The 11,749-nt window shown below is 36.9% G+C and overlaps 1 non-coding gene across 1 annotated transcript; it reads left to right on the plus strand.

Moving 5' to 3' along the window:
* Positions 1-9,592: 9,592 nt before the first annotated feature.
* On the plus strand, positions 9,593-9,681 carry TRNAS-GGA. Its single transcript is given in 2 exon segments — positions 9,593-9,629; positions 9,647-9,681. It is a non-coding gene; the product is annotated as a tRNA-Ser (tRNA).
* The last annotated feature ends 2,068 nt before the right edge of the window (positions 9,682-11,749 follow it).

Consider the following 11,749-nt stretch of genomic DNA (forward strand, 5'->3'; position numbering starts at 1 on the left):
TATGAAAAAAATATCAGAAAAAGAGATCAGATTTGTGGTTAATAGAGGTTGAAGCTGAGGGAAGAGAAATTGGAGGATAGTGGTCAAAACGTAAAAACTTTCAGATATAAGATAAGTGAGTAACAGGGATATAATATATACAACATGATGGCTATAGCTAACATAGCTACATGATATGCAGCAAGGGCGTTAAAAAAGTAAATCCTTAAAATTCTCATTAAGAGGAGAAAAACATACTTTTTTTAAAAAAAAAAAGCATGTAAGATGATGGATGTTAACTTATTTCAGTAATCATTTCAGGATATTATAAGCCAACTCACTATGCTGTAAACTTATACAGTGATATATGTCAATTATAACTCAATAGAACTGAAAAAAAATTTGAAGAATAACTTTCTCTTTAATTAACAGAAATGAGCCTTTAAATATTAAAGCATTTATAAAGGACATTTGTAACATCTTTATTAAGATATAACTCATAAAATTCACCCATTGAAAGTAGAAATTCAGTAGTGTAACCATTAACAAAATAGAGACATAGAACACCCCATTATCTTGTATCCATTATAGTCACTTCCCATACCTGCCCCAATCCTGGAAATAATATCTACTTTTTTCATCTCCATTAATTTGCCTTATCTGGACATTTCATATAAATGAAATCATACAATAAGTGATTTCTTTTAATTGGCTTCATTCACTTAGCATAATGCTTCCAAATTTCATGCATGATGTAACATGTATCAGTAACTCATTCATTTTATTCAGTCAGTTCAGTTGCTCAGTCGTGTCTGACTCTGCAATCCCATGAACTGCAGCTTGCCTGGCTTCCCTGTCCATCAACTACTCCTGGACCTCACTCAAACATGTCTATCAAGTCAGTGATGCCATCCAACCATCTCAACCTCTGTCGTCCCCTTCTCCTACTGCATTCAATCTTTCCCAGCATCAGGGTTTTTTCCAAAGGAGTCAGTTATTCACATCAGTTGGCCAAAGTATTGGAGCTTCAGCTTCAACATCAGCCCTTCCAGTGAATTTTCAGGACTGATTTCCTTTAGGATAGACTGATTTGATCTCCTTGCAGTCCAAGGGATTCTCAAGAGTCTTCTCCAACACCACAGTTCAAAAACATCAATTCCTCAGGGCTCAGCTTTCTTTGTGAGCCAACACTCACATCCATACCTGACTACTGCAAAAACCATAGCTTTGACTATATGGACCTTTGTCAGAAAAGTAACATCACTGCTTTTTAATACGCTGTTTAAGTTTGCCATAGTTTTTTTTTCTAAGGAGCAGGCATCTTTAATGGCTGCCGTCACATCTCCAGTGGTTTTGGAGCCCAAGAAAATAAAGTCTGTCACTGTTTCCAATGTTTCCCCATCTATTTGCCATGAAGTGATGGGACCAGATGCCATGATCTTTGCTTACTGATATTGAGTTTTAAGCCAAAATTTTCACTCTCCTCTTTCACATTCATCAAGTAGCTTTTCAGATCCTCTTCACTTTCTTCCATAAGGGTGGTGTCATCTGCATATATGAGGTTGCTGATATTTCTCCTGGCAATCTTGATTCCAGCTTGTGCTTCATCCAGCCTGGCATTTACCACAATCTAGTCTTCATATAACTTAAATAAGCAGGGTGACATCAGACATAGTTGATGAACTCCTTTCCCAATTTGGAAGCAGTCCAGTGTTCCATGTCTGGTTCTAAAGGTTGCTTCTTGACCTGCATACAGATTTATCAGAAGACAGGTAAGGTAGTCTAGTATTCCCATCTCTTTAAGAATTTTCCACATTTTGGTGCAATCCTCACTGTCAAAGTCTTTGGCATAGTCAATAAAGCAGAAATAGATGCTTTTCTGGAACTCTCTTGCTTTTTCAAAGATCCAACAGACGTTGGCAATTTGATCTCTGGTTCCTCTGCCTTCTCTAAATCCAGCTTGAACATCTGGGAGTTCTCAGTTCACGTATTGTTGAAGCCTCACTCGGAGAATTTTGAGCATTACTTTACTAACGTGTGAGATGAGTGCAACTGTGTGGTAATTTGAATCTTGTTTGGAATTGTCTTTCTTTGGGATTGGAATGAAAACTGACCTTTACCAGTCCCGTGGCCACTGCTGAGTTTTCAAAATTTGCTGGCATATTGAGGCAGCACTTTCACAGCATCATCTTTTAGGATTTGAAATAGCTCAACTGGAATTCCGTCACCTCCACTAGCTTTGGTTGTAGTGATGCTTCCTAAAGACCACTTGAGTTCACATTTCTGGATGTGTGGCTCTAAGTGAGTGATCACACATTCATGATTATCTGAGTTATGAAGATCTTTTTAGTATAGTTCTTCTGTGTATTCTTGCCACCTCTTCTTAATATCTTCTGCTTCTGTTAGATACATACCATTCCTTTTATTACTGAATAATATTCTTTTGTATGGATAGCGCTTGGGTTTCATTCATAGCTCAGTGGGTTTCCCTTCTAACTCAATCAGTAAAGAATCTGCCTAAATGAAGGAGACCTGGGTTTGATTCCTAGCTCAGGAAGATCCTGGAGAAAAAAAAAATGGCAACCCACTCCAATTTTCTTGCCTGAAGAATCCCATGGACAGAGGAGCATTGCAGGCTACTGTCTAGGGGTGACAAGAGTTGGACACGACGGAGCAACTAAGCACAAACACAAACAGATATAACAGTTTGTTTATCCACATATTTATTATTGTATATTTACTTTTTTTGAGGTATCATTTGCAACATAAAATTTTTCATTTTGATGTAGTTTGATTTCCTTTGTTGCTTGTACTTTTGGTTTCATATCTAAGAAACCATTGTCTAATATTTAGTTACAAAGATTTATTCATATATTTTCTTCTGAGATTAATAATTTAGCCCCTACATTAAGTTTAGTTTATTTTCTTATTTTAGGTTTTTATCTTTTGGTATGGTATAAGGAAGGGATCCAGCTTAATTTTTGTATGCTAATAACCAGCTATCCCAGCACCATTTGTTGAAAAGAATTTATTATTCATTATATTATATGCACCCTTGTAAAAATCAACAGAGGGAATATATAAAGATTAATTTCTGGACTCTTAGACCTATTCCATTGACCTATATGTCGATCTTCATCCCACTACCACATGACTATATTAATTACTGTAGCTTTGCAGTAGATTTTGAAATCAAGAATCGTAAATATTCTGATTTTGTTATTTTCCCCCCAAGATAAATCTAGTTATTTGGGTTACTTGAGCTTCCATGTGAATTTTATAATTAGCTTGTCAATTTCTGCCCAAATATGGTAGCTAGAATTTTGAAATGTATGCTGTTCAATACTAGATCAGTTTGTGGAATATTGTCATCTTAGCAATAAGTTTTCTAATCCATGAGCATGAGATACAAGATTATTCAGAACTTAGTAAAATTTTTCTTTTAATTAGTATTTTTCAGTCTACAAGTCTTATGCTCCTTCTGTTAAATTTATACCCAAATATTTTGCTATTTTTGAGGCTTATTGTAATTAAAAGTATATTTTAAATTTCATTTTCAACTTGTTCACTGCAATGTGTAGAAATACAATTCAGTTTTTACATATTCATCTTGTATACTGCAGCAGCTGAATTCACTTATTAGTTCTAAATGGCTTTAGTGAATTACTTATGATTTTATACATACAAGATTATGTCATCTGTGAATGGAGAAAATTTTAGTTTTTTCTTTACTATTTGGGTACATTTTATTTCTTTTTCTTATCTAATTACTCTTGCTAGAACCTCCAGTACAAATTTGAGTATAAGTGACTAGAGAGGACTTCTTTATCTTGTACCTGATTTCTGGAGGAAAATATCTAGTGCTTTATTATTAAATATAATGTTGACTGCAGGGTTTAGTAGATTATTTATGATATTGAGGAAATTCTCTACTGCTTCTAGTTTGTGGAGTATTTTTTTTTCACATAAAGATGTTGAATTTTGTCAAATGACTGTTCTGCATGCACAGAGATGACCATGTGATATTTGTCCCTTTTTTTCTATTAATATGATGTATTCACTGATTGGACTTTCCAGGTGGTCCTAGTGGTAAAGAACCTACCTGGCAAAGCAGGAGATGTAAAATGGGTTCAATCCCTGGGTTGGGAAGATACTCTGGAGAAAGGAACAGCAACCCATGCCAGTATTTTTTCCTGGAGAATTCCATGGACAGAGTAGTCTGGTGGGCTATAGTCCAGGGGGTTGCAAAGAGTCAGATATGACTGGTGTGACTTAGCACACATTACACTATTTATCAGCTATTACACCACTCTTATACATCACTTTTTATACTCAAGTGGGCCTTAGATAGAGTCACTATGGACAAAGCTAGTGTAGATAATGGATCTCCAGCTGAGCTTTAACAAATCCTAAAAATGATGCCATGAAAGTGCTGCACCCATATACCAGCAAATTTGGAAAACTCAGCAGTGGCCACAGTATTGGAAAATGTCAGTTTTCATTCCAATCCCAAAGAAAGGCAATTCCAAAGAAGATTCAAACTACCACACAATTGCACTCATTTTACATGCTAGCAAAGTAATGCTGAAAATTATCCAAGTGAAGTTTCAACAGTATGTGAACTGAGAACTTCCAGACATTCAAGTTGGATTCAGAAAAGGCAAAAGAACCAGAGATCAGATTGCCAACATCTACTAGATCATAGAAAAAGCAAGAGAGTTCCAGAAAAACATCTACTTACACTTCATTGACTATTAAAGACTTTGACTGTGTGGATCACAGCAAATTGTAAAAAATTCTTAAAGAGGTCACCTTACCTGCCTCCTGAGAAACCTGCACGCAGGGCAAGAAGCAACAGTTAGAACCAGACGTGGAACAATGGACCAGCTCCAAATTGGGAAAGGAGTACATCAAGGCTGTATATTGTCACCCTGTTTATTAAACTTGTATGCAGAGTACATTATGCTAAGTGCCAGGCTGGATGAAGCACAAGCTGCAATTAAGATCACTGGGAGAAATATCAATAACCTCAGATATGCAGATAACACCACCCTATGGCAGACAGTGAAGAGGAACTAAAAAGCCTCTGGATGAAAGTAAAAGTGGAGAGCAAAAAAGTTGGCTTAAAGCTCAACATTCAGAAAACGAAGATCATGGCATCTGGTCCCATCATTTCATGGGAAATAAATAGGGAAACAGTGGAAACAGTGTCAGACTTTATTTTTGGGGGGACTCCAAAATCACTGCAAATGATGACTGCAGCCATAAAATTAAAAGACGCTTACTCCTTGGAAGGAAAGTTATGACCAACTTAGACAGCATATTAAATAGCAGAGACATTACTTGACCAACAAAGGTCCATCTAGTCAAGGCTATAGTTTTTCCAGGAGTCATGTATGGATGTGAGAGTTGGACTATAAAGAAAGCTGAGTGCAGAGAATTTATGCTTTTGAACTGTGATGTTGGAGAAGACTCTTGAGAATCCCTTAGACTGCAAGGAGATCCAACCCATCCATCGTAAAGGAAATCAGTCCTGAATATTCATTAGATGGCATAATATTGAAGCTGAAACTCCAATACTTGGGCCACCTAGTGCGAAGAGCTGGCTCATTTGAAAAGACCCTGATGCTGGGAAACATTGAATGCAGGAGGAGAAGGAGTTGACAGAGGATGAAGTGGTTGGATGGCATCACCTACTCAATGAACATGAGTTTGAGTAAGCTCCGGGAGTTGGTGATGGAAAGGGAGCCCCGGTGTGCTGCAATCCATGGGGTCACAAAGAGTTGCACACGACTGAGTGACTGAACTGATTGAGACTCCTAGTAGTGGTTACTTCTCAGTGTATAAAAATATCAAGTAATTGTGTTGTACACCTAAAATTGATATGATATTATATATCATCTTTATCACAATAAAAAAGAAAATGTATTATACAAGAATATTAGACTGCTTATATTTTAGGACCTCAGTCATCATCCTCAGTTTTTAAGACTGGATAACTTAGTAATAATAACTGGCCAAACTGAAGACTCTAGAGAGAATTTCAATTAATTTTTTATTTGAGCTTTACAGATTGATGTGAAAATATCTTAACTAAATGTAATAAATTTGTGGAAGGGCTTATGTTTGCAATCAGAAGATGACTTTCAATCTAAAATCATTGTTTACTAAATAAAATCTTTTGATAACTATGAGTTTGTAACCATTTTCCTAGCTTCATGCCTAGTCTTCACAAATTTGCTGAGAAGCAAGATAAAATAATTAGTACAAGAGGTGAGTAGCTTTTAGCTTTAGTCACTGTAAAGAAGCACTGTTTATAAGGCCCACTTGTTGTTTTCCTCTATTTCTTTGCATAGAGGACATGGAAACATAGAGTGGCTATTATAAACAAGTGGGCCTTAGAAAGCATCACTACAAACAGAGCTAGTGGAGGTGATGGAATTCCAGTTGATCTATTTCAAATCCTGAAAGATGAAGCTCTGAAAGTGCTGCACTCAGTATGCCAGCAAATACAAAAGTATAGTGCATCCCAATTTATGGTATAAAATAAGAATCTATCAGTCCATAGAAATATTACTTAATTAATTAATTGAAAAATGCCTCTTTAAGCAAAATATTAACTAATCAATATATGCAATTGATGAAGTTAGAAAAAAAAATGACTAATCAATATAAAAGAATGATGAAGCTAGAAAATAATCTACGGTGGTGAAAATAAATAGGTAAACATTTGGTCCAAAACATAGTAGTCTGAAATTCAAAGAGATATAAAATTATTTTTAAATGTGGAATAACCTAGAGCTCTTCCACAGAAACTCTTTGTGGAATTAGCTCTGACAGTCTATAAGCATTTGTATTCACTACTCAGATCAATATTCAGAAAATTATATAACATTTTTTAAATCTGGCAATATTTGTAATTTTTTTTTAAATTACACAACATTACCACATTTAAAAATCTAAGGAGAGAAAATGTTAGCATCTATAAAGAATAAGGATATGTTTAAAGACTAACAAGATGAGTAAGCAACATGCTAGTCATCAATATAGATTAATTTGATATCTTTTGTACAAAAGTACATAACAAGCAGGGAAAACGTTTCCATATTTCTATTTATCATTGGTTTTGATCACTGATTCAATACAGCCTCTCAGTGGATTCATTAGAATTCCTACTTTTAAAAAGGAAGAAGAAGCAATGTATCTGAAAAATTTCATGTTGCCTTATTCTCTGATTATCTTTAGGAAATAAGAGACAGGATATTTAACCTTCTAGTCTGCTGAGGTGGAGAAAACTTAAAGCCAGACTACAATCTATTAATGTTCTACTAAAATATTTCCAGAAAAGTGCAATAATTGAAGTACAATAAAATGTACATTTCACTAAGTCATTTATAGAAGTAAAAAGATACATACTCCAATTTAATTTTATATTCATAAAATTTCCCTTTTTAAATTACATGAATAATCAAACCCTGGCAAATTAATACTGGGGAGAAAACTAGATTGAAGAGTGGAATGAATTCCTTACACCTCATTTAAAATATTTATCTTATGATTGTCTAAGTTTTCTATTAAAGTATAATTTCCTTAGTCTTTACCAATATCTTTTCACTTAATATTATTATATTATAGTGATGTTAAAATTAAAAGAGCAGATTTTTTAATTATTTTGGTTCAAACAGTGTTCCAGAGGAATAATCTATATGGAAACAATATCTTGAGCCCACATTTACTGTGAATAAGCTTTGTGAGAAGTGTATGAATATTCAAGTCCCCTAAATTATTAAGTCAGATATTAAAACAAAATCTCGTGCCATCAGGTTGAAGGACCAAAATTAGATTTTTTAACACAAACATATATAGCAAGATACCTAATTTACAATGTCAAGAAGCTAAGTTCATTTCCACAGCATGTAAAGTAGGTCAGAAATCGATCGTTTGCTCAGTTCAGTTCAGTCACTCAGTTGTGTCCGACTCTTTGCCACTGCATAGACTGCAGCATGCCAGGCCTTCCTGTCCATCACCAACTCTAGGAGTTTATTCAAACTCATGTCTGTTGAGTCGGTGATGCCATCAAACCATCTCATCCTCTGCCCTCCCCCTCTTCTCATGCCTTCAACCTTTTCCAGCATCAGGGTCTTTTCAAATGAGTCAGTTCTTCACAACAGGTAGCTGAAGTGTTGGAATTTCAGCTTCAGTATCGGTCCTTCCAACAAATATTCAGGACTGATTGCCTTTAGGATGGACTGGTTGGATCTCCATGCAGTCTGAAGGACTCTCAAGAATCTTCTCCAACCCCACAGTTCAAAAGCATCAATTCTTTGGCGCCCAGCTTTCTTTATAGTCCAACTCTCACATCCATACACGACTATTGGAAAAACCATAGCTTTGATTAGACGGACCTTTATTGGCAAAGTAATGTTTCTGCTTTGTAATATGCTGTCTAGCTTGGTCATAATTTTTCTTCTAAGGAGCAAGGGTGACAATATACAGCCTTGATGTACTCCTTTCCTGCCTTGGAACCAGTCTGTTGTTCCATGTCCAGTTCTAATTGTCCAGTTCTAACTGTTGTTTCTTGACCTGCATACAGGCTTCTCAAGAGGCAGGTCAGATGGTCTGGAAGTCCCATCTATTTAAAAAATTCCAGTTAGTGGTGGTCCACACAGTCAAAGGCTTTGATGTAGTCAATAAAGCAGAAATAGATGTTTTTCTGGAACTCTCTTGCTTTTTTGATGATCCAGCAGATGTTGGCAATTTGATCTCTGGTTCCTCTTCCTTTTCTAAATCCAGCTTGAACATCTGGAAGTTCACAGTTCACTGTTGAAACTTGGCTTGGAGAATTTTGAAGATTACTTTGCTAATGTGTGAGATGAGTGCAATTGTGCAGTAGTTTGAGCATTCTTTGGCATTGTCTTTCTTTGGGATTGAAATGAAAATTGACCGTTCTCTGTCCTGTAGCCACTGCTGAGTTTTCCAAATTTGTTGGCATATTAAGCGCAGCACTTTCCAGCATCATCTTTTAGGATTTGAAATAGCTCAGCTGGAATTCCATCACCTCCAATAGCTTTGTTCATATTGATGCTTCCTAAGGCCCACTTGACTTCCCATTCCAGGATGTCTGGCTCTAGCTGAGTGATCACACCAGTAATTATCAGTGTCATGAAGATCTTTTTTGTATAGTTCGTCTGTATATTCTTGCCACCTCTTCTTACTATCTTCTGCTTCTGTTAGGTCCATACTATTTCTGTCCTTTATTGTGCCTATCTTTGCAAGAAATGTTCCCTTGGGATATCTAGTTTTCTTGAAGAGATCTCTAGTCTTTCCCATATTATTGTTTTCCTCTATTTTGCATTGACCCCTGAGAAATGCTTTCTTATCTCTCCTTGCTATTCTTTGGAACTCTGCATTCAAATAGGTGTATCTTTGCTCTTGTCTTTTGCCTTTCACTTCTCTTTTCATAGCTATTTTTAAGGCCTCCTCAGACAACAATTTTGCCTTTTTTTGCATTTAATAATGGCCAACATTATTAAAATATTAATATATTAAAATGGAAATGTAAAATATATATTATTTTATCATGTAGAAAAGAAATATACTTTCTAAGGAGGCTTCCCTGGTGGCTCAGAGGTTAAAGCATCTGCCTGGAATGCAGGAGACCAGGGAATGCAGGAGACCCAGGTTCAATCCCTGGGTTGGGAAGATCCCCTGGAGAAGGCAATGGCAACCCACTCCAGTACTCTTGCCTGGAGAATCCCATGGAGGGAGGAACCTGGTAGGCTATAGTCCATGGGGTCGCAAAGAGTCAGACACGACTGAGCGAGTTTACTTACTTACTTACTTACTTACTTACTTACTTAAGGAGAGATAAATGTTCTCCAATAAAATGACTCAGATGGTAAAGAATCTGCCTGCAATGCGGGAGACTTGGGTTCAATTGCTGGATTGGGACAATCCCCTGGAGGAGGGCATGGGAACCCACTCCAGTATTCTTGCTTGTATAATCCCATGGACAAAGGGGCCTGGTGGGTTACAGTCCATATAGTCACAAAGAGTTGGATATGACTCAGTGACTAAGCACACACACACATAAATACACTTTTTGTAGAAAAAAGTTAAAAGTTGTTTCTAATTCTCCAGACTGTGTGAAGATGAAGTTCAGTTCAGTTCAGTTCAGTTGCTCAGTCATGCCCGACTCTTTACGACCCCATGAATCACAGCACGCCAGGCCTCCCTGTCCATCACCATCTCCCGGAGTTCACTCAGATTCACGTTCGAGTCTGTGATGCCATACAGCCATCTCATCCTCTGTCATCCCCTTCCTCTCCTGCCCCCAATCCCTCCCAGTATCAGAGTCTTTTCCAATGAGTCAACTCTTCGCATGAGGTGGCCAAAGTACTGGAGCTTCAGCTTTAGCATCATTCCTTCCAAAGAAATCCTGGGGCTGATCTCCTTCAGAATGGACTGGTTGGATCTCCTTGCAGTCCAAGGGACCCTCAAGAGTCTTCTCCAACATCACAGTTCAAAAGCATCAATTCTTCGTTGCTTAGCCTTCCTCACAGTCCAACTCTCACATCCATACATGACCAAGGAAAAACCAGAGCCTTGACTAGACGGACCTTAGTCAGCAAAGTAATGTCTCTGCTTTTGAAAGTGCTATCTAGGTTGGTCATAACTTTTCTTCCAAGGAGTAAGCGTCTTTTAATTTCATGGTTGCAGTCACCATCTGCAGTGATTTTGGAGCCCCCCAAAATAAAGTCTGACACTGTTTCCCCATCTATTTCCCATGAAGTGATGGGACTGGATGTCATGATCTTAGTTTTCTGAATGTTGAGCTTTAAGCCAACTATTTCGCTTTCCTCTTTCACTTTCATCAAGAGGCTTTTAAGTTCTTCTTCACTTTCTGCCATAAGGGAAGAGGAAGTTAGAATGCTCTTAATTTGAACCACGTTTGAGTTCTTGCTCCATCCCGCATAAATCCTTTCAGGCATCACAAGTGCCCTTCCTTTTCCTGGGCAAGAGCCAATGCCATATATTCTATACCCTCGGGGACATTTTGCCTCTTCTTCCATTATTTCTAACACTGACTTCTTTTGCATTAGTAAGATGGAAAAGAGTTCATTCAATCCCTTAGAGTTACAAACCCAGAGAATAATCTTAATCTTTCAGTTATTTTAAGCCACTTACATTAAATAATTGATTAGGGATTGCATGAAGCTGGGTTAGAGTAGAGCTGATTGGCACTTCTTTGTGTTCTACTCTGTTAATTACAAACTTTGTTTTCTGAACAAACACTGTATTAGACTTCTCAACCCTCTTCAGGAAGGATAGGCTCAATGTGGCTCTCCTTCTTTAGAGCCAACAATCATCATTCCTTCTTGTGATTCAAATCTTTTGATCCTGGGCAGATAGCCATCATTTCTTCTTGTATTTCAGGAATTTTAATCCTGTATTCCTCACAATGCTCTTTATTCTCTCACCCAAGATGTCTCTGATTGAAGAGATTAGTCATCCCAGAATTCCACAGTTTCTCACGTAGCCATGCAACTGAGGAAAGTCCAGGATTTTTAATACCTAAATACATATGCATTGCTTAGATATTCTAGCATCCCAGAGCTTTCCACATTGACAAGTACAGTTAATGTCCAGACTAAGTATTATTTTTCCATTTTACTTCTGGCCTTTAAAAATTTGTAGAGAAATTTAAGTCCTTAAAACATTTTTATTATTGCAATTATCTGGAGCTACTTAGATATAAATGTAAATGACA

Source organism: Oryx dammah, unplaced genomic scaffold, assembly GCF_014754425.2.
Source record: "Oryx dammah isolate SB20612 unplaced genomic scaffold, SCBI_Odam_1.1 HiC_scaffold_24, whole genome shotgun sequence".
Classification (NCBI taxonomy): Eukaryota; Metazoa; Chordata; class Mammalia; order Artiodactyla; family Bovidae; genus Oryx; species Oryx dammah.